This window comes from Oncorhynchus kisutch, unplaced genomic scaffold (assembly GCF_002021735.2).
Source record: "Oncorhynchus kisutch isolate 150728-3 unplaced genomic scaffold, Okis_V2 scaffold4071, whole genome shotgun sequence".
NCBI classification, from domain to species: Eukaryota; Metazoa; Chordata; class Actinopteri; order Salmoniformes; family Salmonidae; genus Oncorhynchus; species Oncorhynchus kisutch.
The window spans coordinates 166,499-190,554 of record NW_022266016.1 but is presented as its reverse complement, the minus strand read 5'-3'; the positions used below and the strand labels follow the sequence as shown (position 1 = coordinate 190,554).

The following is a 24,056-nucleotide window of genomic DNA, read 5'->3' as shown; positions in this document are numbered from 1 at the left end:
AGCATTTGACTGCAGATCAAGGTCCCAGGTTCAAATCCTGATCCCCCTTGAAATCAAGTACTTTCTAATGTATCTTGAGAGAGGAGTACTCCCTTTTTTTGGTTATGTTACTCAGTCTCTAAAATGTCCCTCATTCAATGTTTTTTCTCTGTCAGACAGTTCCTAACAGAGGTGGAAGTGCAATAGACTTCAGATCTATAGTTCTCAGTTTGTAATATTTTTGTCATCTTGAAATCAAATATTTTATGGGTATGTTTCAGAGAGAGAGTGTTCTTGATTAGCTTCTGTTGATATCCAGCTGTAATGTCCCTTATTAGACCATTTTTCTTCCGCCTTTAACCGTTTTCTAGCAGAGGGGGTATAGCTCAGTGGTAGAGCATTTGACTGCAGATCAAGAGGTCCCAGGTTCAAATCCTGATGCCCCTTTTAATCAAGATTTTTCAAAGAGTTGTTTGAGGGTAGAGGACTTTTTTCCCAATATGTTACTCAGGGAAAATTGTCCCTTATTAGACAATTTCTCTCACGTTCAAATCCTGGCACCCCCTTGAAATCAAGTACTTTCTAAATGTATCTTGAGAGAGGAGTACTCCATTTTTGGTTATGTTACTCAGTCTAAAATGTCCCTCATTCATGTTTTTTTTTCTCTGTCAGACAGTTCCTAACAGAGGTGGAAGTGCAATAGACTTCAGATCTATAGGTCTCAGTTTGTAATATTTTTGTCATCTTGAAATCAAATACTTTATGGGTATGTTTTCAGAGAGAGAGTGTTCTTGATTAGCTTCTGTTGATATCCAGCTGTAATGTCCCTTATTAGACATTTATTTTCCACCTTTAGACCGTTTCTAGCAGAGGGGTATAGCTCAGTGGTAAGCATTTGACTGCAGATCAAGAGGTCCCAGGTTCAAATCCTGATGCCCCCTTTAAATCAAGATTTTTCCAAAGAGTTGTTTGAGGGTAGATGACTTTTTCCCAATATTTACTCAGGGAAATTGTCCCTTATTAAGACATTTCTCACGTTCAATCCATGGCAACCCCCTTGAAAATCAAGTACTTTCTAAATGTATCTTGAGAGAGGGAGTACTCCTTTTTTGGTTATGTTACTCAGTCTAAAATGTCCCTCATTCAATGTTTTTTTCTCTGTCAGACAGTTCCTAACAGAGGTGGAAGTGCAATAGACTTCAGATCTATAGGTCTCAGTTTGTAATATTTTTGTCATCTTGAAATCAAATACTTTATGGGTATGTTTTCAGAGAGAGAGTGTTCTTGATGAGCTTCTGTTGATATCCACTGTAATGTCCTTATTAGACCATTTTTCGCCTTTAGCCTTTGACGTTCTAGCAGAGGGGTATAGCTCAGTGGTAGAGCATTTGACTGCAGATCATGAGGTCCCAGGTTCAAATCCTGATGCCCCTTTAAATCAAGATTTTTCAAAGAGTTGTTTGAGGGTAGAGGACTTTTTTTTCCCAATATGTTACTCAGGGAAAATTGTCCCTTATTAGACATTTCTCACGTTCAAATCCTGGCACCCCCCCTTTTAATCAAGTACTTTCTAAATGTATCTTGAGAGAGGGAGTACTCCTTTTTGGTTATGTTACTCAGTCTAAAATGTCCCTCATTCAATGTTTTTTTCTCTGTCAGACAGTTCCTAACAGAGTGGAAGTGCAATAGACTTCAGATCTATAGTTCTCAGATTGTAATATTTTTGTCATCTTCTGAAATCAAATACTTTATGGGTATGTTTTCAGAGAGAGTGTTCTTGATTAGCTTCTGTTGATATCCAGCTGTAATGTCCCTTATTAGACAATTTTTTGCCTTTAGACCGTTTCTAGCAGAGGGGGTATAGCTCAGTGGTAGAGCATTTGACTGCAGATCATGAGTCCCAGGTTCAATCCTGATGCCCCCTTTAAAATCAAGATTTTTCAAAGAGTTGTTTGAGGGTAGATGACTTTTTTTTCCCAATATGTTACTCAGGGAAAATTGTCCCTTATTAGACAATTTCTCACGTTCAAATCCTGGCCTGGCCCCCCTTGAAATCAAGTACTTTCTAAATGTATCTTGAGAGAGGGAGTACTCATTTTTTGGTTATGTTACTCAGTCTAAATGTCCCTCATTCAATTTTTTTTCTCTGTCAGACAGTTCCTAACAGAGGTGGAAGTGCAATAGACTTCAGATCTATAGGTCTCAGTTTGTAATATTTTTGTCATCTTGAAATCAAATACTTTATGGGTATGTTTTCAGAGAGAGAGTGTTCTTGATTAGCTTCTGTTGATATCCTGCTGTAATGTCCCTTATTAGACATTTATCCACCTTTAGACAGTTTCTAGCAGAGGGGGTATAGCTCAGTGGTAGAGCATTTGACTGCAGATCAAGAGGTCCCAGGTTCAAATCCTGATGCCCCCTTTAAATCAAGATTTTTCAAAGAGTTGTTTGAGGGTAGATGACTTTTTTTCCCAATATGTTACTCAGGGAAAATTGTCCCTTATTAGACAATTTCTCACGTTCAAATCCTGGCACCCCCTTGAAATCAAGTACTTTCTAAATGTATCTTGAGAGAGGGAGTACTCCTTTTTTGGTTATGTTACTCAGTCTAAAATGTCCCTCATTCAATGTTTTTTTCTCTGTCAGACAGTTCCTAACAGAGGTGGAAGTGCAATAGACTTCAGATCTATAGGTCTCAGTTTGTAATATTTTTGTCATCTTGAAATCAAATACTTTATGGGTATGTTTTCAGAGAGAGAGTGTTCTTGATGAGCTTCTGTTGATATCCAGCTGTAATGTCCCTTATTAGACCATTTTTCCGCCTTTAGACACCGTTTCTAGCAGAGGGGGTATAGCTCAGTGGTAGAGCATTTGACTGCAGATCAAGAGGTCCCAGGTTCAAATCCTGATGCCCCCTTTAAATCAAGATTTTTCAAAGAGTTGTTTGAGGGTAGAGGACTTTTTTCCCAATATGTTACTCAGGGAAATTGTCCCTTATTAGACAATTTCTCACGTTCAAATCCTGGCACCCCCCTTTAAATCAAGTACTTTCTAAATGTATCTTGAGAGAGGGAGTACTCCTTTTTTGGTTATGTTACTCAGTCTAAAATGTCCCTCATTCAATGTTTTTTTCTCTGTCAGACAGTTCCTAACAGAGGTGGAAGTGCAATAGACTTCAGATCTATAGTTCTCAGATTGTAATATTTTTGTCATCTTGAAATCAAATACTTTATGGGTATGTTTTCAGAGAGAGAGTGTTCTTGATGAGCTTCTGTTGATATCCAGCTGTAATGTCCCTTATTAGACAATTTTTTCGCCTTTAGACAGTTCTAGCAGAGGGGGTATAGCTCAGTGGTAGAGCATTTGACTGCAGATCAAGAGGTCCCAGGTTCAAATCCTGATGCCCCTTTAAATAACAAGATTTTTCAAAGAGTTGTTTGAGGGTAGAGGACTTTTTTTCCCAATATGTTATTCAGGGAAAATTGTCCCTTATTAGACAATTTCTCACGTTCAAATCCTGGCACCCCCTTGAAATCAAGTACTTTCTAATGTATCTTGAGAGAGGGAGTACTCCTTTTTTGGTTATGTTACTCAGTCTAAAATGTCCCTCATTAGATGGTTTTTCTCTGTCAGACAGTTCCTAACAGAGGTTGAAGTGCAACAGACTTCAGATCTATAGTTCTCAGTTTGTAATATTTTTGTCATCTTGAAATCAAATACTTTATGGGTATGTTTTCAGAGAGAGAGTGTTCTTTATTAGTTTTTGTTGATATCCAGCTATAATGTCCCTTATTAGACAATTTTTCCACCTTTAGACAGTTTCTAGCAGAGGGGGTATAGCTCAGTGGTAGAGCATTTGACTGCAGATCAAGAGGTCCCAGGTTCAAATCCTGATTCCCCCCCTTGAAATCAAGTACTTTCTAAATGTATCTTGAGAGAGGGAGTACTCCTTTTTTGGTTATGTTACTCAGTCTAAAATGTCCCTCATTCAATGTTTTTTTCTCTGTCAGACAGTTCCTAACAGAGGTTGAAGTGCAATAGACTTCAGATCTATAGTTCTCAGTTTGTAATATTTTTGTCATCTTGAAATCAAATACTTTATGGGTATGTTTTCAGAGAGAGAGTGTTCTTGATGAGCTTCTGTTGATATCCAGCTGTAATGTCCCTTATTAGACAATTTTTCCGCCTTTAGACAGTTTCTAGCAGAGGGGGTATAGCTCAGTGGTAGAGCATTTGACTGCAGATCAAGAGGTCCCAGGTTCAAATCCTGATGCCCCCTTAAATCAAGATTTTTCAAAGAGTTGTTTGAGGGTAGAGGACTTTTTTTCCCAATATGTTACTCAGGGAAAATTGTCCCTTATTAGACAATTTCTCACGTTCAAATCCTGGCACCCCCTTGAAATCAAGTACTTTCTAAATGTATCTTGAGAGAGGGAGTACTCCTTTTTTGGTTATGTTACTCAGTCTAAAATGTCCCTCATTCAATGTTTTTTTCTCTGTCAGACAGTTCCTAACAGAGGTGGAAGTGCAATAGACTTCAGATCTATAGGTCTCAGATTGTAATATTTTTGTCATCTTGAAATCAAATACTTTATGGGTATGTTTTCAGAGAGAGAGTGTTCTTGATGAGCTTCTGTTGATATCCAGCTGTAATGTCCCTTATTAGACAATTTTTCCGCCTTTAGACCGTTTCTAGCAGAGGGGGTATAGCTCAGTGGTAGAGCATTTGACTGCAGATCAAGAGGTCCCAGGTTCAAATCCTGATGCCCCCTTTAAATCAAGATTTTTCAAAGAGTTGTTTGAGGGTAGATGACTTTTTTTCCCAATATGTTACTCAGGGAAAATTGTCCCTTATTAGACAATTTCTCACGTTCAAATCCTGGCACCCCCTTGAAATCAAGTACTTTCTAAATGTATCTTGAGAGAGGGAGTACTCCTTTTTTGGTTATGTTACTCAGTCTAAAATGTCCCTCATTCAATGTTTTTTTCTCTGTCAGACAGTTCCTAACAGAGGTGGAAGTGCAATAGACTTCAGATCTATAGGTCTCAGTTTGTAATATTTTTGTCATCTTGAAATCAAATACTTTATGGGTATGTTTTCAGAGAGAGAGTGTTCTTGATTAGCTTCTGTTGATATCCAGCTGTAATGTCCCTTATTAGACAATTTTTCCGCCTTTAGACAGTTTCTAGCAGAGGGGTATAGCTCAGTGGTAGAGCATTTGACTGCAGATCAAGAGGTCCCAGGTTCAAATCCTGATGCCCCCTTTAAATCAAGATTTTTCAAAGAGTTGTTTGAGGGTAGAGGACTTTTTTTCCCAATATGTTACTCAGGGAAAATTGTCCCTTATTAGACAATTTCTCACGTTCAAATCCTGGCACCCCCTTGAAATCAAGTACTTTCTAAATGTATCTTGAGAGAGGGAGTACTCCTTTTTTGGTTATGTTACTCAGTCTAAAATGTCCCTCATTCAATGTTTTTTTCTCTGTCAGACAGTTCCTAACAGAGGTGGAAGTGCAATAGACTTCAGATCTATAGGTCTCAGTTTGTAATATTTTTGTCATCTTGAAATCAAATACTTTATGGGTATGTTTTCAGAGAGAGAGTGTTCTTGATTAGCTTCTGTTGATATCCAGCTGTAATGTCCCTTATTAGACAATTTTTCCGCCTTTAGACCGTTTCTAGCAGAGGGGGTATAGCTCAGTGGTAGAGCATTTGACTGCAGATCAAGAGGTCCCAGGTTCAAATCCTGATGCCCCCTTTAAATCAAGATTTTTCAAAGAGTTGTTTGAGGGTAGAGGACTTTTTTTCCCAATATGTTACTCAGGGAAATTGTCCCTTATTAGACAATTTCTCACGTTCAAATCCTGGCACCCCCTTGAAATCAAGTACTTTCTAAATGTATCTTGAGAGAGGGAGTACTCCTTTTTTGGTTATGTTACTCAGTCTAAAATGTCCCTCATTCAATGTTTTTTTCTCTGTCAGACAGTTCCTAACAGAGGTGGAAGTGCAATAGACTTCAGATCTATAGGTCTCAGTTTGTAATATTTTTGTCATCTTGAAATCAAATACTTTATGGGTATGTTTTCAGAGAGAGAGTGTTCTTGATTAGCTTCTGTTGATATCCAGCTGTAATGTCCCTTATTAGACCATTTTTCCGCCTTTAGACAGTTTCTAGCAGAGGGGGTATAGCTCAGTGGTAGAGCATTTGACTGCAGATCAAGAGGTCCCAGGTTCAAATCCTGATGCCCCCTTTAAATCAAGATTTTTCAAAGAGTTGTTTGAGGGTAGAGGACTTTTTTTCCCAATATGTTACTCAGGGAAAATTGTCCCTTATTAGACAATTTCTCACGTTCAAATCCTGGCACCCCCTTGAAATCAAGTACTTTCTAAATGTATCTTGAGAGAGGGAGTACTCCTTTTTTGGTTATGTTACTCAGTCTAAAATGTCCCTCATTCAATGTTTTTTTCTCTGTCAGACAGTTCCTAACAGAGGTGGAAGTGCAATAGACTTCAGATCTATAGGTCTCAGATTGTAATATTTTTGTCATCTTGAAATCAAATACTTTCTCAGTGTTTCTTGAGAGAGAGTGTGCTCTGAAAAATGTCCCTCATTAGATGGTTATTCTCTGTCAGACAGTTCCTAACAGAGGTTGAAGTGCAACGACTTCAGATCTATAGTTCTCAGATTGTATATTTTTGTCATCTTGAAATCAAATACTTTATGGGTATGTTTTCAGAGAGAGAGTGTTCTTTATTAGTTTTTGTTGATATCCAGCTATAATGTCCCTTATTAGACAATTTTTCCACCTTTAGAAAGTTTTTAGCAGAGGGGTATAGCTCAGTGGTAGAGCATTTGACTGCAGATCAAGAGGTCCCACGTTCAAATCCTGGCCCCCTTGAAATCAAGTACTTTCTAAATGTATCTTGAGAGAGGGAGTACTCCTTTTTTGGTTATGTTACTCAGTCTAAAATGTCCCTCATTCAATGTTTTTTTCTCTGTCAGACAGTTCCTAACAGAGGTGGAAGTGCAATAGACTTCAGATCTATAGGTCTCAGTTTGTAATATTTTTGTCATCTTGAAATCAAATACTTTATGGGTATGTTTTCAGAGAGAGAGTGTTCTTGATTAGCTTCTGTTGATATCCAGCTGTAATGTCCCTTATTAGACAATTTTTCCACCTTTAGACAGTTTCTAGCAGAGGGGGTATAGCTCAGTGGTAGAGCATTTGACTGCAGATCAAGAGGTCCCAGGTTCAAATCCTGATGCCCCTTTAAATCAAGATTTTTCAAAGAGTTGTTTGAGGGTAGATGACTTTTTTTCCCAATATGTTACTCAGGGAAAATTGTCCCTTATTAGACAATTTCTCACGTTCAAATCCTGGCACCCCCTTGAAATCAAGTACTTTCTAAATGTATCTTGAGAGAGGGAGTACTCCTTTTTTGGTTATGTTACTCAGTCTAAAATGTCCCTCATTCAATGTTTTTTTCTCTGTCAGACAGTTCCTAACAGAGGTGGAAGTGCAATAGACTTCAGATCTATAGGTCTCAGTTTGTAATATTTTTGTCATCTTGAAATCAAATACTTTATGGGTATGTTTTCAGAGAGAGAGTGTTCTTGATTAGCTTCTGTTGATATCCAGCTGTAATGTCCCTTATTAGACAATTTTTCCACCTTTAGACAGTTTCTAGCAGAGGGGGTATAGCTCAGTGGTAGAGCATTTGACTGCAGATCAAGAGGTCCCAGGTTCAAATCCTGATGCCCCCTTTAAATCAAGATTTTTCAAAGAGTTGTTTGAGGGTAGAGGACTTTTTTTCCCAATATGTTACTCAGGGAAAATTGTCCCTTATTAGACAATTTCTCACGTTCAAATCCTGGCACCCCCTTGAAATCAAGTACTTTCTAAATGTATCTTGAGAGAGGGAGTACTCCTTTTTTGGTTATGTTACTCAGTCTAAAATGTCCCTCATTCAATGTTTTTTTCTCTGTCAGACAGTTCCTAACAGAGGTGGAAGTGCAATAGACTTCAGATCTATAGGTCTCAGTTTGTAATATTTTTGTCATCTTGAAATCAAATACTTTATGGGTATGTTTTCAGAGAGAGAGTGTTCTTGATGAGCTTCTGTTGATATCCAGCTGTAATGTCCCTTATTAGACAATTTTTCCGCCTTTAGACCGTTTCTAGCAGAGGGGGTATAGCTCAGTGGTAGAGCATTTGACTGCAGATCAAGAGGTCCCAGGTTCAAATCCTGATGCACCTTTAATTCAAGATTTTTCAAAGAGTTGTTTGAGGGTAGAGGACTTTTTTTCCCAATATGTTACTCAGGGAAAATTGTCCCTTATTAGACAATTTCTCACGTTCAAATCCTGGCACCCCCTTGAAATCAAGTACTTTCTAAATGTATCTTGAGAGAGGGAGTACTCCTTTTTTGGTTATGTTACTCAGTCTAAAATGTCCCTCATTCAATGTTTTTTTCTCTGTCAGACAGTTCCTAACAGAGGTGGAAGTGCAATAGACTTCAGATCTATAGGTCTCAGTTTGTAATATTTTTGTCATCTTGAAATCAAATACTTTATGGGTATGTTTTCAGAGAGAGAGTGTTCTTGATGAGCTTCTGTTGATATCCAGCTGTAATGTCCCTTATTAGACAATTTTTCCGCCTTTAGACAGTTTCTAGCAGAGGGGGTATAGCTCAGTGGTAGAGCATTTGACTGCAGATCAAGAGGTCCCAGGTTCAAATCCTGATGCCCCCTTTAAATCAAGATTTTTCAAAGAGTTGTTTGAGGGTAGAGGACTTTTTTTCCCAATATGTTACTCAGGGAAAATTGTCCCTTATTAGACAATTTCTCACGTTCAAATCCTGGCACCCCCTTGAAATCAAGTACTTTCTAAATGTATCTTGAGAGAGGGAGTACTCCTTTTTTGGTTATGTTACTCAGTCTAAAATGTCCCTCATTCAATGTTTTTTTCTCTGTCAGACAGTTCCTAACAGAGGTGGAAGTGCAATAGACTTCAGATCTATAGGTCTCAGTTTGTAATATTTTTGTCATCTTGAAATCAAATACTTTATGGGTATGTTTTCAGAGAGAGAGTGTTCTTGATTAGCTTCTGTTGATATCCAGCTGTAATGTCCCTTATTAGACAATTTTTCCGCCTTTAGACCGTTTCTAGCAGAGGGGGTATAGCTCAGTGGTAGAGCATTTGACTGCAGATCAAGAGGTCCCAGGTTCAAATCCTGATGCCCCCTTTAAATCAAGATTTTTCAAAGAGTTGTTTGAGGGTAGAGGACTTTTTTTCCCAATATGTTACTCAGGGAAAATTGTCCCTTATTAGACAATTTCTCACGTTCAAATCCTGGCACCCCCTTGAAATCAAGTACTTTCTAAATGTATCTTGAGAGAGGGAGTACTCCTTTTTTGGTTATGTTACTCAGTCTAAAATGTCCCTCATTCAATGTTTTTTTCTCTGTCAGACAGTTCCTAACAGAGGTGGAAGTGCAATAGACTTCAGATCTATAGGTCTCAGTTTGTAATATTTTTGTCATCTTGAAATCAAATACTTTATGGGTATGTTTTCAGAGAGAGAGTGTTCTTGATTAGCTTCTGTTGATATCCAGCTGTAATGTCCCTTATTAGACCATTTTTCAGCCTTTAGACAGTTTCTAGCAGAGGGGGTATAGCTCAGTGGTAGAGCATTTGACTGCAGATCAAGAGGTCCCAGGTTCAAATCCTGATGCCCCCTTTAAATCAAGATTTTTCAAAGAGTTGTTTGAGGGTAGAGGACTTTTTTTCCCAATATGTTACTCAGGGAAAATTGTCCCTTATTAGACAATTTCTCACGTTCAAATCCTGGCACCCCCTTGAAATCAAGTACTTTCTAAATGTATCTTGAGAGAGGGAGTACTCCTTTTTTGGTTATGTTACTCAGTCTAAAATGTCCCTCATTCAATGTTTTTTTCTCTGTCAGACAGTTCCTAACAGAGGTGGAAGTGCAATAGACTTCAGATCTATAGGTCTCAGTTTGTAATATTTTTGTCATCTTGAAATCAAATACTTTATGGGTATGTTTTCAGAGAGAGAGTGTTCTTGATGAGCTTCTGTTGATATCCAGCTGTAATGTCCCTTATTAGACAATTTTTCAGCCTTTAGACAGTTTCTAGCAGAGGGGGTATAGCTCAGTGGTAGAGCATTTGACTGCAGATCAAGAGGTCCCAGGTTCAAATCCTGATGCCCCCTTTAAATCAAGATTTTTCAAAGAGTTGTTTGAGGGTAGAGGACTTTTTTTCCCAATATGTTACTCAGGGAAAATTGTCCCTTATTAGACAATTTCTCACGTTCAAATCCTGGCACCCCCTTGAAATCAAGTACTTTCTAAATGTATCTTGAGAGAGGGAGTACTCCTTTTTTGGTTATGTTACTCAGTCTAAAATGTCCCTCATTCAATGTTTTTTTCTCTGTCAGACAGTTCCTAACAGAGGTGGAAGTGCAATAGACTTCAGATCTATAGGTCTCAGTTTGTAATATTTTTGTCATCTTGAAATCAAATACTTTATGGGTATGTTTTCAGAGAGAGAGTGTTCTTGATTAGCTTCTGTTGATATCCAGCTGTAATGTCCCTTATTAGACAATTTTTCCGCCTTTAGACAGTTTCTAGCAGAGGGGGTATAGCTCAGTGGTAGAGCATTTGACTGCAGATCAAGAGGTCCCAGGTTCAAATCCTGATGCCCCCTTTAAATCAAGATTTTTCAAAGAGTTGTTTGAGGGTAGAGGACTTTTTTTCCCAATATGTTACTCAGGGAAAATTGTCCCTTATTAGACAATTTCTCACGTTCAAATCCTGGCACCCCCTTGAAATCAAGTACTTTCTAAATGTATCTTGAGAGAGGGAGTACTCCTTTTTTGGTTATGTTACTCAGTCTAAAATGTCCCTCATTCAATGTTTTTTTCTCTGTCAGACAGTTCCTAACAGAGGTGGAAGTGCAATAGACTTCAGATCTATAGGTCTCAGTTTGTAATATTTTTGTCATCTTGAAATCAAATACTTTATGGGTATGTTTTCAGAGAGAGAGTGTTCTTGATTAGCTTCTGTTGATATCCAGCTGTAATGTCCCTTATTAGACAATTTTTCCGCCTTTAGACAGTTTCTAGCAGAGGGGGTATAGCTCAGTGGTAGAGCATTTGACTGCAGATCAAGAGGTCCCAGGTTCAAATCCTGATGCCCCCTTTAAATCAAGATTTTTCAAAGAGTTGTTTGAGGGTAGAGGACTTTTTTTCCCAATATGTTACTCAGGGAAAATTGTCCCTTATTAGACAATTTCTCACGTTCAAATCCTGGCACCCCCTTGAAATCAAGTACTTTCTAAATGTATCTTGAGAGAGGGAGTACTCCTTTTTTGGTTATGTTACTCAGTCTAAAATGTCCCTCATTCAATGTTTTTTCTCTGTCAGACAGTTCCTAACAGAGGTGGAAGTGCAATAGACTTCAGATCTATAGGTCTCAGTTTGTAATATTTTTGTCATCTTGAAATCAAATACTTTATGGGTATGTTTTCAGAGAGAGAGTGTTCTTGATGAGCTTCTGTTGATATCCAGCTGTAATGTCCCTTATTAGACAATTTTTCCGCCTTTAGACCGTTTCTAGCAGAGGGGGTATAGCTCAGTGGTAGAGCATTTGACTGCAGATCAAGAGGTCCCAGGTTCAAATCCTGATGCCCCCTTTAAATCAAGATTTTTCAAAGAGTTGTTTGAGGGTAGAGGACTTTTTTTCCCAATATGTTACTCAGGGAAAATTGTCCCTTATTAGACAATTTCTCACGTTCAAATCCTGGCACCCCCTTGAAATCAAGTACTTTCTAAATGTATCTTGAGAGAGGGAGTACTCCTTTTTTGGTTATGTTACTCAGTCTAAAATGTCCCTCATTCAATGTTTTTTTCTCTGTCAGACAGTTCCTAACAGAGGTGGAAGTGCAATAGACTTCAGATCTATAGTTCTCAGATTGTAATATTTTTGTCATCTTGAAATCAAATACTTTATGGGTATGTTTTCAGAGAGAGAGTGTTCTTGATGAGCTTCTGTTGATATCCAGCTGTAATGTCCCTTATTAGACAATTTTTCCGCCTTTAGACCGTTTCTAGCAGAGGGGGTATAGCTCAGTGGTAGAGCATTTGACTGCAGATCAAGAGGTCCCAGGTTCAAATCCTGATGCCCCCTTTAAATCAAGATTTTTCAAAGAGTTGTTTGAGGGTAGAGGACTTTTTTCCCAATATGTTACTCAGGGAAAATTGTCCCTTATTAGACAATTTCTCACGTTCAAATCCTGGCACCCCCTTGAAATCAAGTACTTTCTAAATGTATCTTGAGAGAGGGAGTACTCCTTTTTTGGTTATGTTACTCAGTCTAAAATGTCCCTCATTCAATGTTTTTTTCTCTGTCAGACAGTTCCTAACAGAGGTGGAAGTGCAATAGACTTCAGATCTATAGGTCTCAGTTTGTAATATTTTTGTCATCTTGAAATCAAATACTTTATGGGTATGTTTTCAGAGAGAGAGTGTTCTTGATTAGCTTCTGTTGATATCCAGCTGTAATGTCCCTTATTAGACAATTTTTCCGCCTTTAGACCGTTTCTAGCAGAGGGGGTATAGCTCAGTGGTAGAGCATTTGACTGCAGATCAAGAGGTCCCAGGTTCAAATCCTGATGCCCCCTTTAAATCAAGATTTTTCAAAGAGTTGTTTGAGGGTAGAGGACTTTTTTTCCCAATATGTTACTCAGGGAAAATTGTCCCTTATTAGACAATTTCTCACGTTCAAATCCTGGCACCCCCTTGAAATCAAGTACTTTCTAAATGTATCTTGAGAGAGGGAGTACTCCTTTTTTGGTTATGTTACTCAGTCTAAAATGTCCCTCATTCAATGTTTTTTTCTCTGTCAGACAGTTCCTAACAGAGGTGGAAGTGCAATAGACTTCAGATCTATAGGTCTCAGTTTGTAATATTTTTGTCATCTTGAAATCAAATACTTTATGGGTATGTTTTCAGAGAGAGAGTGTTCTTGATGAGCTTCTGTTGATATCCAGCTGTAATGTCCCTTATTAGACAATTTTTCCGCCTTTAGACAGTTTCTAGCAGAGGGGGTATAGCTCAGTGGTAGAGCATTTGACTGCAGATCAAGAGGTCCCAGGTTCAAATCCTGATGCCCCCTTTAAATCAAGATTTTTCAAAGAGTTGTTTGAGGGTAGAGGACTTTTTTTCCCAATATGTTACTCAGGGAAAATTGTCCCTTATTAGACAATTTCTCACGTTCAAATCCTGGCACCCCCTTGAAATCAAGTACTTTCTAAATGTATCTTGAGAGAGGGAGTACTCCTTTTTTGGTTATGTTACTCAGTCTAAAATGTCCCTCATTCAATGTTTTTTTCTCTGTCAGACAGTTCCTAACAGAGGTGGAAGTGCAATAGACTTCAGATCTATAGGTCTCAGTTTGTAATATTTTTGTCATCTTGAAATCAAATACTTTATGGGTATGTTTTCAGAGAGAGAGTGTTCTTGATGAGCTTCTGTTGATATCCAGCTGTAATGTCCCTTATTAGACAATTTTTCCGCCTTTAGACCGTTTCTAGCAGAGGGGGTATAGCTCAGTGGTAGAGCATTTGACTGCAGATCAAGAGGTCCCAGGTTCAAATCCTGATGCCCCCTTTAAATCAAGATTTTTCAAAGAGTTGTTTGAGGGTAGAGGACTTTTTTTCCCAATATGTTACTCAGGGAAAATTGTCCCTTATTAGACAATTTCTCACGTTCAAATCCTGGCACCCCCTTGAAATCAAGTACTTTCTAAATGTATCTTGAGAGAGGGCGTACTCCTTTTTGGTTATGTTACTCAGTCTAAAACTGTCCCTCATTCAATGTTTTTTACTCTGTCAGACCAGGGGGTTAAAGTTCCTAACAGAGGTGGAAGTGCAATAGACTTCAGATCTTATAGGTCTCAGTTTGTATCTTTTGTCATCTGAAATCCAAATCATTTATGGGTATTGTTTTCCAGAGAGAGAGTGTTCTTGATTAGCTTCTGTAGATATCCAGGCTGTAATGCTCCATTATTAGACCATTTTTCAGCCTTTAGACAGTTTCTAGCAGAGGGGGGTATAGCTCAGTGGTAGAGCATTTGACTGCAGATCAAGAGGTCCCAGGTTCAAATCCTGATGCCACCTTTAAATCAAGATTTTTCAAAGAGTTGTTTGAGGGTAGAGGACTTTTTTTTCCCAATATGTTACTCAGGGAAAATTGTCCCTTATTAGACAATTTCTCACGTTCAATCCTGGCACCCCCTTGTAATCATGTACTTTCTAAATGTATCTTGAGGAGAGGGGAGTACTCCTTTTTTGGTTATGTTACTCAGTCTAAAATGTCCCTCATTCAATGTTTTTTTCTCTGTCAGACAGTTCCTAACAGAGGTGGAAGTGCAATAGACTTCAGATCTATAGGTCTCAGTTTGTTAATATTTTTGTCATCTTGAAATCAATACTTTATGGGTATGTTTTCAGAGAGAGAGAGTGTTCTTGATTAGCTTCTGTGTGATATCCAGCTGTAATGTCCCTTATTAGACCATTTTTCAGCCTTTAGACCGTTTCTAGCAGAGGGGGTATAGCCTCAGTGGTAGAGCATTTGACTGCAGATCATGATGGTCCCAGGTTCAAATCTAGATGCCCCCCTTTAAAACAAGTTTTTTTCAAAGAGTTGTTTGAGGGAAGAGGATTTTTTTCCCAATATGTTACTCAGGGAAAATTGTCCCTTATTAGACAATTTCTCACGTTCAAATCTGGCAACCCCTTGAAATCAAGTACTTTCTAAATGTATCTTGAGAGAGGGAGTACTCCTTTTTTGGTTATGTACTCAGTCTAAAATGTCCCTCATTCAATGTTTTTTTCTCTGTCGACAGTTCCTAACAGAGGTGGAAGTGCAATAGACTTCAGATCTATAGGTCTCAGTTTGTAATATTTTTGTCATCTTGAAATCAAATACTTTATGGGTATGTTTTCAGAGAGAGAGTGGTCTTGATTAGCTTCTGTAGATATCCAGCTGTAATGTCCATTATTAGACCATTTTTCAGCCTTTAGACAGTTTCTAGCAGAGGGGGGTATAGTCAGTGGTAGAGCATTTGACTGCAGATCAAGAGGTCCCAGGTTCAAATTCCTGATGCCACCTTTAAATCAAGATTTTTTCAAAGAGTTGTTTGAGGGTAGAGGACTTTTTTTCCCAATATGTTACTCAGCGGAAAATTGTCCCTTATTAGACAATTTCTCACGTTTCAAATCCTGGCACCCCCTTGTAATCATGTACTTTCATAATGTATCTTGAGAGAGGGAGTACTCCTTTTTTGGTTATGTTACTCAGTCTAAAATGTCCCTCATTCAATGTTTTTTTCTCTGTCAGACAGTTCCTAACAGAGGTGGAAGTGCAATAGACTTCAGATTATAGGTCTCAGATTGTAATATTTCTGTCATCTTGAATCAAGACTTTCTCAGTGTTTCTTGAGAGAGGGGTGTGCTCTGCAAAAATGTCCCTCATTAGATGGTTATTCTCTGTCAGACAGTTCCTAACAGAGGTTGAAGTGCAACCAGACTTCAGATCTATAGTTCTCAGATTGTAATATTTTTGTCATCTTGAAATCAAATACTTTTATGGGTATGTTTTCAGAGAGAGAGTGTTCTTTATTAGTTTTTGTTGATATCCAGCTATAATGTCCCTTATTAGACAATTTTTCCACCTTTAGAAAGGTTTTTAGCAGAGGGGGTTATAGCTCAGTGGTAGAGCATTTGACTGCAGATCAGAGGTCCCAGTTCAAATCCTGATTCCCCTTGAAATCAAGTACTTTCTAAGTGTATCTTGAGAGAGGGAGTACTCCTTTTTTTGGTTATGTTACTCAGTCTAAAATGTCCCTCATTCAATGTTTTTTTCACTGTCAGACAGTTCCTAACAGAGGTGGGAAGTGCAATAGACTTCAGATCTATAGGTCTCAGTTGTAATATTTTTGTCATCTTGAAATCAAATACTTTATGGGTATGTTTTCAGAGAGAGGAGCTGTTCTTGATTAGCTTCTGTTGATATCCTGCTGTAATGTCCCTTATTAGACAATTTATCCACATTAGACAGTTTCTAGCAGAGGGGGTATAGCTCAGTGGTAGTAGAAGCATTTGACTGCAGATCAAGAGGTCCCAGGTTCAAATCCTGATGCCCCCTTTAAATCAAGATTTTTCAAAGAGTTGTTTGAGGGTAGAGGACTTTTTTTCCCAATATGTTACTCAGGGAAAATTGTCCCTTATTAGACAATTTCTCACGTTCAAATCCTGGCACCCCCTTGAAATCAAGTACTTTCTAAATGTATCTTGAGAGAGGGAGTACTCCTTTTTTGGTTATGTTACTCAGTCTAAAATGTCCCTCATTCAATGTTTTTTTCTCTGTCAGACAGTTCCTAACAGAGGTGGAAGTGCAATAGACTTCAGATCTATAGGTCTCAGTTTGTAATATTTTTGTCATCTTGAAATCAAATACTTTATGGGTATGTTTTCAGAGAGAGAGTGTTCTTGATTAGCTTCTGTTGATATCCAGCTGTAATGTCCCTTATTAGACAATTTTTCCACCTTTAGACAGTTTCTAGCAGAGGGGGTATAGCTCAGTGGTAGAGCATTTGACTGCAGATCAAGAGGTCCCAGGTTCAAATCCTGATGCCCCCTTTAAATCAAGATTTTTCAAAGAGTTGTTTGAGGGTAGAGGACTTTTTTTCCCAATATGTTACTCAGGGAAAATTGTCCCTTATTAGACAATTTCTCACGTTCAAATCCTGGCACCCCCTTGAAATCAAGTACTTTCTAAATGTATCTTGAGAGAGGGAGTACTCCTTTTTTGGTTATGTTACTCAGTCTAAAATGTCCCTCATTCAATGTTTTTTTCTCTGTCAGACAGTTCCTAACAGAGGTGGAAGTGCAATAGACTTCAGATCTATAGGTCTCAGTTTGTAATATTTTTGTCATCTTGAAATCAAATACTTTATGGGTATGTTTTCAGAGAGAGAGTGTTCTTGATGAGCTTCTGTTGATATCCAGCTGTAATGTCCCTTATTAGACAATTTTTCCGCCTTTAGACCGTTTCTAGCAGAGGGGGTATAGCTCAGTGGTAGAGCATTTGACTGCAGATCAAGAGGTCCCAGGTTCAAATCCTGATGCACCTTTAATTCAAGATTTTTCAAAGAGTTGTTTGAGGGTAGAGGACTTTTTTCCCCAATATGTTACTCAGGGAAAATTGTCCCTTATTAGACAATTTCTCACGTTCAAATCCTGGCACCCCCTTGAAATCAAGTACTTTCTAAATGTATCTTGAGAGAGGGAGTACTCCTTTTTTGGTTATGTTACTCAGTCTAAAATGTCCCTCATTCAATGTTTTTTTCTCTGTCAGACAGTTCCTAACAGAGGTGGAAGTGCAATAGACTTCAGATCTATAGTTCTCAGATTGTAATATTTTTGTCATCTTGAAATCAAATACTTTATGGGTATGTTTTCAGAGAGAGAGTGTTCTTGATGAGCTTCTGTTGATATCCAGCTGTAATGTCCCTTATTAGACAATTTTTCCGCCTTTAGACCGTTTCTAGCAGAGGGGGTATAGCTCAGTGGTAGAGCATTTGACTGCAGATCAAGAGGTCCCAGGTTCAAATCCTGATGCCCCCTTTAAATCAAGATTTTTCAAAGAGTTGTTTGAGGGTAGAGGACTTTTTTTCCCAATATGTTACTCAGGGAAAATTGTCCCTTATTAGACAATTTCTCACGTTCAAATCCTGGCACCCCCTTGAAATCAAGTACTTTCTAAATGTATCTTGAGAGAGGGAGTACTCCTTTTTTGGTTATGTTACTCAGTCTAAAATGTCCCTCATTCAATGTTTTTTTCTCTGTCAGACAGTTCCTAACAGAGGTGGAAGTGCAATAGACTTCAGATCTATAGGTCTCAGTTTGTAATATTTTTGTCATCTTGAAATCAAATACTTTATGGGTATGTTTTCAGAGAGAGAGTGTTCTTGATGAGCTTCTGTTGATATCCAGCTGTAATGTCCCTTATTAGACAATTTTTCCGCCTTTAGACCGTTTCTAGCAGAGGGGGTATAGCTCAGTGGTAGAGCATTTGACTGCAGATCAAGAGGTCCCAGGTTCAAATCCTGATGCACCTTTAATTCAAGATTTTTCAAAGAGTTGTTTGAGGGTAGAGGACTTTTTTTCCCAATATGTTACTCAGGGAAAATTGTCCCTTATTAGACAATTTCTCACGTTCAAATCCTGGCACCCCCTTGAAATCAAGTACTTTCTAAATGTATCTTGAGAGAGGGAGTACTCCTTTTTTGGTTATGTTACTCAGTCTAAAATGTCCCTCATTCAATGTTTTTTTCTCTGTCAGACAGTTCCTAACAGAGGTGGAAGTGCAATAGACTTCAGATCTATAGTTCTCAGATTGTAATATTTTTGTCATCTTGAAATCAAATACTTTATGGGTATGTTTTCAGAGAGAGAGTGTTCTTGATGAGCTTCTGTTGATATCCAGCTGTAATGTCCCTTATTAGACAATTTTTCCGCCTTTAGACCGTTTCTAGCAGAGGGGGTATAGCTCAGTGGTAGAGCATTTGACTGCAGATCAAGAGGTCCCAGGTTCAAATCCTGATGCCCCCTTTAAATCAAGATTTTTCAAAGAGTTGTTTGAGGGTAGAGGACTTTTTTTCCCAATATGTTACTCAGGGAAAATTGTCCCTTATTAGACAATTTCTCACGTTCAAATCCTGGCACCCCCTTGAAATCAAGTACTTTCTAAATGTATCTTGAGAGAGGGAGTACTCCTTTTTTGGTTATGTTACTCAGTCTAAAATGTCCCTCATTCAATGTTTTTTTCTCTGTCAGACAGTTCCTAACAGAGGTGGAAGTGCAATAGACTTCAGATCTATAGGTCTCAGTTTGTAATATTTTTGTCATCTTGAAATCAAATACTTTATGGGTATGTTTTCAGAGAGAGAGTGTTCTTGATGAGCTTCTGTTGATATCCAGCTGTAATGTCCCTTATTAGACAATTTTTCCGCCTTTAGACCTTTCTAGCAGAGGGGGTATAGCTCAGTGGTAGAGCATTTGACTGCAGATCAAGAGGTCCCAGGTTCAAATCCTGATGCCCCCTTTAAATCAAGATTTTTCAAAGAGTTGTTTGAGGGTAGAGGACTTTTTTTCCCAATATGTATTCAGGGAAAATTGTCCCCTTATTAGACAATTTCTCACGTTCAAATCCTGGCACCCCCTTGAAATCAAGTACTTTCTAAATGTATCTTGAGAGAGGGAGTACTCCTTTTTGGTTATGTTACTCAGTCTAAAATGTCCCTCATTCAATGTTTTTTTCTCTGTCAGACAGTTCCTAACAGAGGTGGAAGTGCAATAGACTTCAGATCTATAGGTCTCAGTTTGTAATATTTTTGTCATCTTGAAATCAAATACTTTATGGGTATGTTTTCAGAGAGAGAGTGTTCTTGATTAGCTTCTGTTGATATCCAGCTGTAATGTCCCTTATTAGACCATTTTTCAGCCTTTTAGACAGTTTCTAGCAGAGGGGGTATAGCTCAGTGGTAGAGCATTTGACTGCAGATCATGAGGTCCCAGGTTCAAATCCTGATGCCCCCTTTAAAACAAGTTTTTTCAAAGAGTTGTTGAGGGTAGAGGACTTTTTTTTCCCAATATGTTACTCAGGGAAAATTGTCCCTTATTAGACAATTTCTCACGTTCAAATCCTGGCAACCCCTTGAAATCAAGTACTTTCTAAATGTATCTGAGAGAGGGAGTACTCCTTTTTTGGTTATGTTACTCAGTCTAAATGTCCCTCATTCAATGTTTTTTTCTCTGTCAGACAGTTCCTAACAGAGGTGGAAGTGCAATAGACTTCAGATCTATAGGTCTCAGTTTGTAATATTTTTGTCATCTTGAAATCAAATACTTTATGGGTATGTTTTCAGAGAGAGAGTGTTCTTGATTAGCTTCTGTAGATATCCAGCTGTAATGTCCATTATTAGACCATTTTTCAGCCTTTAGACAGTTTCTAGCAGAGGGGGGTATAGCTCAGTGGTAGAGCATTTGACTGCAGATCATGAGGTCCCAGGTTCAAATCGTGATGCCCCTTTAAAACAAGTTTTTTCAAAGAGTTGTTTGAGGGTAGAGGACTTTTTTCCCAATATGTTACTCAGGGAAAATTGTCCCTTATTAGACAATTTCTCACGTTCAAATCCTGGCAACCCCTTGAAATCAAGTACTTTCTAAGTGTATCTTGAGAGAGGGAGTACTCCTTTTTTTGGTTATGTTACTCAGTCTAAAATGTCCCTCATTCAATGTTTTTTTCTCTGTCAGACAGTTCCTAACAGAGGTGGAAGTGCAATAGACTTCAGATCTATAGGTCTCAGATTGTAATATTTCTGTCATCTTGAAATCAAGTACTTTCTCAGCGTTTCTTGAGAGAGGGTGTGCTCTGCAAAATGTCCCTCATTAGATGGTTATTCTCTGTCAGACAGTTCCTAACAGAGGTTGAAGTGCAACAGACTTCAGATCTATAGTTCTCAGATTGTAATATTTTTGTCATCTTGAAATCAAATACTTTATGGGTATGTTTTCAGAGAGAGAGTGTTCTTTATTAGTTTTTGATGATATCCTGCTGTAATGTCCCTTATAGACAATTTATCCACCTTTAGACAGTTTCTAGCAGAGGGGGGTATAGCTCAGTGGTAGAGCATTTGACTGCAGATCAAGAGGTCCCAGGTTCAAATCCTGATGCCCCCTTTAAATCAAGATTTTCAAAGAGTGTTTGAGGGTAGATGACTTTTTTCCCCAATATGTTACTCAGGGAAAATTGTCCCTTATTAGACAATTTCTCACGTTCAAATCCTGGCACCCCCTTGAAATCAAGTACTTTCTAAATGTATCTTGAGAGAGGGAGTACTCATTTTTTGGTTATGTTACTCAGTCTAAAATGTCCCTCATTCAATGTTTTTTTCTCTGTCAGACAGTTCCTAACAGAGGTGGAAGTGCAATAGACTTCAGATCTATAGGTCTCAGTTTGTAATATTTTTGTCATCTTGAAATCAAATACTTTATGGGTATGTTTTCAGAGAGAGAGTGTTCTTGATTAGCTTCTGTTGATATCCTGCTGTAATGTCCCTTATTAGACAATTTATCCACCTTTAGACAGTTTCTAGCAGAGGGGGTATAGCTCAGTGGTAGAGCATTTGACTGCAGATCAAGAGGTCCCAGGTTCAAATCCTGATGCCCCCTTTAAATCAAGATTTTTCAAAGAGTTGTTTGAGGGTAGATGACTTTTTTTCCCAATATGTTACTCAGGGAAAATTGTCCCTTATTAGACAATTTCTCACGTTCAAATCCTGGCACCCCCTTGAAATCAAGTACTTTCTAAATGTATCTTGAGAGAGGGAGTACTCATTTTTTGGTTATGTTACTCAGTCTAAAATGTCCCTCATTCAATGTTTTTTCTCTGTCAGACAGTTCCTAACAGAGGTGGAAGTGCAATAGACTTCAGATCTATAGGTCTCAGTTTGTAATATTTTTGTCATCTTGAAATCAAATACTTTATGGTATGTTTTCAGAGAGAGAGTGTTTTGATGAGCTTCTGTTGATATCCAGCTGTAATGTCCCTTATTAGACCATTTTTCCGCCTTTAGACAGTTTCTAGCAGAGGGGGTATAGCTCAGTGGTAGAGCATTTGACTGCAGATCAAGAGGTCCCAGGTTCAAATCCTGATGCCCCTTTAAATCAAGATTTTTCAAAGAGTTGTTTGAGGGTAGAGGACTTTTTTCCCAATATGTTACTCAGGGAAAATTGTCCCTTATTAGACAATTTCTCACGTTCAAATCCTGGCACCCCCTTGAAATCAAGTACTTTCTAAATGTATCTTGAGAGAGGGAGTACTCCTTTTTTGGTTATGTTACTCAGTCTAAAATGTCCCTCATTCAATGTTTTTTCTCTGTCAGACAGTTCCTAACAGAGGTGGAAGTGCAATAGACTTCAGATCTATAGGTCTCAGTTTGTAATATTTTTGTCATCTTGAAATCAAATACTTTATGGGTATGTTTTCAGAGAGAGAGTGTTCTTGATTAGCTTCTGTTGATATCCAGCTGTAATGTCCCTTATTAGACAATTTTTCCACCTTTAGACAGTTTCTAGCAGAGGGGGTATAGCTCAGTGGTAGAGCATTTGACTGCAGATCAAGAGGTCCCAGGTTCAAATCCTGATGCCCCCTTTAAATCAAGATTTTTCAAAGAGTTGTTTGAGGGTAGAGGACTTTTTTTCCCAATATGTTACTCAGGGAAAATTGTCCCTTATTAGACAATTTCTCACGTTCAAATCCTGGCACCCCCTTGAAATCAAGTACTTTCTAAATGTATCTTGAGAGAGGGAGTACTCCTTTTTTGGTTATGTTACTCAGTCTAAAATGTCCCTCATTCAATGTTTTTTTCTCTGTCAGACAGTTCCTAACAGAGGTGGAAGTGCAATAGACTTCAGATCTATAGGTCTCAGTTTGTAATATTTTTGTCATCTTGAAATCAAATACTTTATGGGTATGTTTTCAGAGAGAGAGTGTTCTTGATGAGCTTCTGTTGATATCCAGCTGTAATGTCCCTTATTAGACAATTTTTCCGCCTTTAGACCGTTTCTAGCAGAGGGGGTATAGCTCAGTGGTAGAGCATTTGACTGCAGATCAAGAGGTCCCAGGTTCAAATCCTGATGCACCTTTAATTCAAGATTTTTCAAAGAGTTGTTTGAGGGTAGAGGACTTTTTTTCCCAATATGTTACTCAGGGAAAATTGTCCCTTATTAGACAATTTCTCACGTTCAAATCCTGGCACCCCCTTGAAATCAAGTACTTTCTAAATGTATCTTGAGAGAGGGAGTACTCCTTTTTTGGTTATGTTACTCAGTCTAAAATGTCCCTCATTCAATGTTTTTTTCTCTGTCAGACAGTTCCTAACAGAGGTGGAAGTGCAATAGACTTCAGATCTATAGTCTCAGATTGTAATATTTTTGTCATCTTGAAATCAAATACTTTATGGGTATGTTTTCAGAGAGAGAGTGTTCTTGATGAGCTTCTGTTGATATCCAGCTGTAATGTCCCTTATTAGACAATTTTTCCGCCTTTAGACCGTTTCTAGCAGAGGGGGTATAGCTCAGTGGTAGAGCATTTGACTGCAGATCAAGAGGTCCCAGGTTCAAATCCTGATGCCCCCTTTAAATCAAGATTTTTCAAAGAGTTGTTTGAGGGTAGAGGACTTTTTTTCCCAATATGTTACTCAGGGAAAATTGTCCCTTATTAGACAATTTCTCACGTTCAAATCCTGGCACCCCCTTGAAATCAAGTACTTTCTAAATGTATCTTGAGAGAGGGAGTACTCCTTTTTTGGTTATGTTACTCAGTCTAAAATGTCCCTCATTCAATGTTTTTTTCTCTGTCAGACAGTTCCTAACAGAGGTGGAAGTGCAATAGACTTCAGATCTATAGGTCTCAGTTTGTAATATTTTTGTCATCTTGAAATCAAATACTTTATGGGTATGTTTTCAGAGAGAGAGTGTTCTTGATTAGCTTCTGTTGATATCCAGCTGTAATGTCCCTTATTAGACAATTTTTCCACCTTTAGACAGTTTCTAGCAGAGGGGGTATAGCTCAGTGGTAGAGCATTTGACTGCAGATCAAGAGGTCCCAGGTTCAAATCCTGATGCCCCCTTTAAATCAAGATTTTTCAAAGAGTTGTTTGAGGGTAGAGGACTTTTTTTCCCAATATGTTACTCAGGGAAAATTGTCCCTTATTAGACAATTTCTCACGTTCAAATCCTGGCACCCCCTTGAAATCAAGTACTTTCTAAATGTATCTTGAGAGAGGGAGTACTCCTTTTTTGGTTATGTTACTCAGTCTAAAATGTCCCTCATTCAATGTTTTTTTCTCTGTCAGACAGTTCCTAACAGAGGTGGAAGTGCAATAGACTTCAGATCTATAGTTCTCAGATTGTAATATTTTTGTCA

At 38.2% G+C, this 24,056-nt stretch overlaps 27 non-coding genes across 27 annotated transcripts; all 27 read left to right on the top strand.

Annotated features, from left to right (window-relative positions):
• Positions 1–2,328: 2,328 nt before the first annotated feature.
• Positions 2,329–2,400, top strand: trnac-gca (transfer RNA cysteine (anticodon GCA)). The gene has a single exon. It is a non-coding gene; the product is annotated as a tRNA-Cys (tRNA).
• Positions 2,401–2,824: 424 nt separating this feature from the next.
• On the top strand, positions 2,825–2,896 carry trnac-gca (transfer RNA cysteine (anticodon GCA)). Its single transcript has one exon. It is a non-coding gene; the product is annotated as a tRNA-Cys (tRNA).
• A 1,290-nt stretch (positions 2,897–4,186) lies between these two features.
• Positions 4,187–4,258, top strand: trnac-gca (transfer RNA cysteine (anticodon GCA)). Its single transcript has one exon. It is a non-coding gene; the product is annotated as a tRNA-Cys (tRNA).
• A 421-nt stretch (positions 4,259–4,679) lies between these two features.
• trnac-gca (transfer RNA cysteine (anticodon GCA)) lies at positions 4,680–4,751 on the top strand. Its single transcript has one exon. It is a non-coding gene; the product is annotated as a tRNA-Cys (tRNA).
• Positions 4,752–5,666: 915 nt separating this feature from the next.
• On the top strand, positions 5,667–5,738 carry trnac-gca (transfer RNA cysteine (anticodon GCA)). Its single transcript has one exon. It is a non-coding gene; the product is annotated as a tRNA-Cys (tRNA).
• A 421-nt stretch (positions 5,739–6,159) lies between these two features.
• On the top strand, positions 6,160–6,231 carry trnac-gca (transfer RNA cysteine (anticodon GCA)). Its single transcript has one exon. It is a non-coding gene; the product is annotated as a tRNA-Cys (tRNA).
• Positions 6,232–7,673: 1,442 nt separating this feature from the next.
• Positions 7,674–7,745, top strand: trnac-gca (transfer RNA cysteine (anticodon GCA)). The gene has a single exon. It is a non-coding gene; the product is annotated as a tRNA-Cys (tRNA).
• Positions 7,746–8,660: 915 nt separating this feature from the next.
• trnac-gca (transfer RNA cysteine (anticodon GCA)) lies at positions 8,661–8,732 on the top strand. Its single transcript has one exon. It is a non-coding gene; the product is annotated as a tRNA-Cys (tRNA).
• A 422-nt stretch (positions 8,733–9,154) lies between these two features.
• trnac-gca (transfer RNA cysteine (anticodon GCA)) lies at positions 9,155–9,226 on the top strand. Its single transcript has one exon. It is a non-coding gene; the product is annotated as a tRNA-Cys (tRNA).
• Positions 9,227–9,648: 422 nt separating this feature from the next.
• trnac-gca (transfer RNA cysteine (anticodon GCA)) lies at positions 9,649–9,720 on the top strand. The gene has a single exon. It is a non-coding gene; the product is annotated as a tRNA-Cys (tRNA).
• Positions 9,721–10,142: 422 nt separating this feature from the next.
• trnac-gca (transfer RNA cysteine (anticodon GCA)) lies at positions 10,143–10,214 on the top strand. The gene has a single exon. It is a non-coding gene; the product is annotated as a tRNA-Cys (tRNA).
• A 422-nt stretch (positions 10,215–10,636) lies between these two features.
• Positions 10,637–10,708, top strand: trnac-gca (transfer RNA cysteine (anticodon GCA)). The gene has a single exon. It is a non-coding gene; the product is annotated as a tRNA-Cys (tRNA).
• Positions 10,709–11,130: 422 nt separating this feature from the next.
• Positions 11,131–11,202, top strand: trnac-gca (transfer RNA cysteine (anticodon GCA)). The gene has a single exon. It is a non-coding gene; the product is annotated as a tRNA-Cys (tRNA).
• A 421-nt stretch (positions 11,203–11,623) lies between these two features.
• Positions 11,624–11,695, top strand: trnac-gca (transfer RNA cysteine (anticodon GCA)). The gene has a single exon. It is a non-coding gene; the product is annotated as a tRNA-Cys (tRNA).
• Positions 11,696–12,117: 422 nt separating this feature from the next.
• trnac-gca (transfer RNA cysteine (anticodon GCA)) lies at positions 12,118–12,189 on the top strand. The gene has a single exon. It is a non-coding gene; the product is annotated as a tRNA-Cys (tRNA).
• Positions 12,190–12,610: 421 nt separating this feature from the next.
• On the top strand, positions 12,611–12,682 carry trnac-gca (transfer RNA cysteine (anticodon GCA)). Its single transcript has one exon. It is a non-coding gene; the product is annotated as a tRNA-Cys (tRNA).
• Positions 12,683–13,104: 422 nt separating this feature from the next.
• On the top strand, positions 13,105–13,176 carry trnac-gca (transfer RNA cysteine (anticodon GCA)). The gene has a single exon. It is a non-coding gene; the product is annotated as a tRNA-Cys (tRNA).
• Positions 13,177–13,598: 422 nt separating this feature from the next.
• On the top strand, positions 13,599–13,670 carry trnac-gca (transfer RNA cysteine (anticodon GCA)). Its single transcript has one exon. It is a non-coding gene; the product is annotated as a tRNA-Cys (tRNA).
• A 2,960-nt stretch (positions 13,671–16,630) lies between these two features.
• Positions 16,631–16,702, top strand: trnac-gca (transfer RNA cysteine (anticodon GCA)). The gene has a single exon. It is a non-coding gene; the product is annotated as a tRNA-Cys (tRNA).
• A 915-nt stretch (positions 16,703–17,617) lies between these two features.
• trnac-gca (transfer RNA cysteine (anticodon GCA)) lies at positions 17,618–17,689 on the top strand. The gene has a single exon. It is a non-coding gene; the product is annotated as a tRNA-Cys (tRNA).
• A 915-nt stretch (positions 17,690–18,604) lies between these two features.
• Positions 18,605–18,676, top strand: trnac-gca (transfer RNA cysteine (anticodon GCA)). Its single transcript has one exon. It is a non-coding gene; the product is annotated as a tRNA-Cys (tRNA).
• A 421-nt stretch (positions 18,677–19,097) lies between these two features.
• On the top strand, positions 19,098–19,169 carry trnac-gca (transfer RNA cysteine (anticodon GCA)). The gene has a single exon. It is a non-coding gene; the product is annotated as a tRNA-Cys (tRNA).
• Positions 19,170–20,734: 1,565 nt separating this feature from the next.
• trnac-gca (transfer RNA cysteine (anticodon GCA)) lies at positions 20,735–20,806 on the top strand. Its single transcript has one exon. It is a non-coding gene; the product is annotated as a tRNA-Cys (tRNA).
• Positions 20,807–21,226: 420 nt separating this feature from the next.
• Positions 21,227–21,298, top strand: trnac-gca (transfer RNA cysteine (anticodon GCA)). The gene has a single exon. It is a non-coding gene; the product is annotated as a tRNA-Cys (tRNA).
• A 910-nt stretch (positions 21,299–22,208) lies between these two features.
• On the top strand, positions 22,209–22,280 carry trnac-gca (transfer RNA cysteine (anticodon GCA)). The gene has a single exon. It is a non-coding gene; the product is annotated as a tRNA-Cys (tRNA).
• Positions 22,281–23,194: 914 nt separating this feature from the next.
• trnac-gca (transfer RNA cysteine (anticodon GCA)) lies at positions 23,195–23,266 on the top strand. Its single transcript has one exon. It is a non-coding gene; the product is annotated as a tRNA-Cys (tRNA).
• A 422-nt stretch (positions 23,267–23,688) lies between these two features.
• On the top strand, positions 23,689–23,760 carry trnac-gca (transfer RNA cysteine (anticodon GCA)). Its single transcript has one exon. It is a non-coding gene; the product is annotated as a tRNA-Cys (tRNA).
• The last annotated feature ends 296 nt before the right edge of the window (positions 23,761–24,056 follow it).